At 33.3% G+C, this 496-nt stretch overlaps 1 pseudogene; it reads left to right on the plus strand.

Moving 5' to 3' along the window:
* Positions 1-97: 97 nt before the first annotated feature.
* On the plus strand, positions 98-216 carry LOC120594199 (uncharacterized; annotated as a pseudogene).
* The last annotated feature ends 280 nt before the right edge of the window (positions 217-496 follow it).

Genomic DNA, 496 nt, shown 5'->3' on the forward strand with positions numbered 1-496 from the left:
TTTCATTTGATCTTGACTGCTCTATATTATTTGTAATAAGAAATATTTTAAGTAATGTGAAGACAATAAAAACAGTATTGTTTAAATAACAACTATAGTCTATGGCCATGCTACCCTGAACAAGCCTGATCCCATCTAATTTTGGAAGTCAAGCAGGGTCGGGCCTGGTTAGTACTTGGATGGGAGACCACCTAGGAAGATCAGGTGCTGTAGGTGTAAAAAATAAAAAAAATAAGAGATTGTAAGCTGGCAAGGTCCTTGCAATCTGTGAGATCAACCAAGGGTTGCCTTGCCTAATAAATAGGTAGATAGATAGATAGATAGATAAACAACTATACATCCAAAAATTGAAGATCATGAAGCCATTTAACTATATGTGGTGAGATGGACTCAATAGTCAAAGATAAATTCTTAAAATCAGATTTGATACACTAAAATTATATGTGTGCACACAAATGTGTATAGAAATTGATCTGAAATTATATATGTACATATG

The sequence above is a fragment of the Pteropus medius genome, unplaced genomic scaffold (assembly GCF_902729225.1).
Source record: "Pteropus medius unplaced genomic scaffold, Ma_sr-lr_union100, whole genome shotgun sequence".
Classification (NCBI taxonomy): Eukaryota; Metazoa; Chordata; class Mammalia; order Chiroptera; family Pteropodidae; genus Pteropus; species Pteropus medius.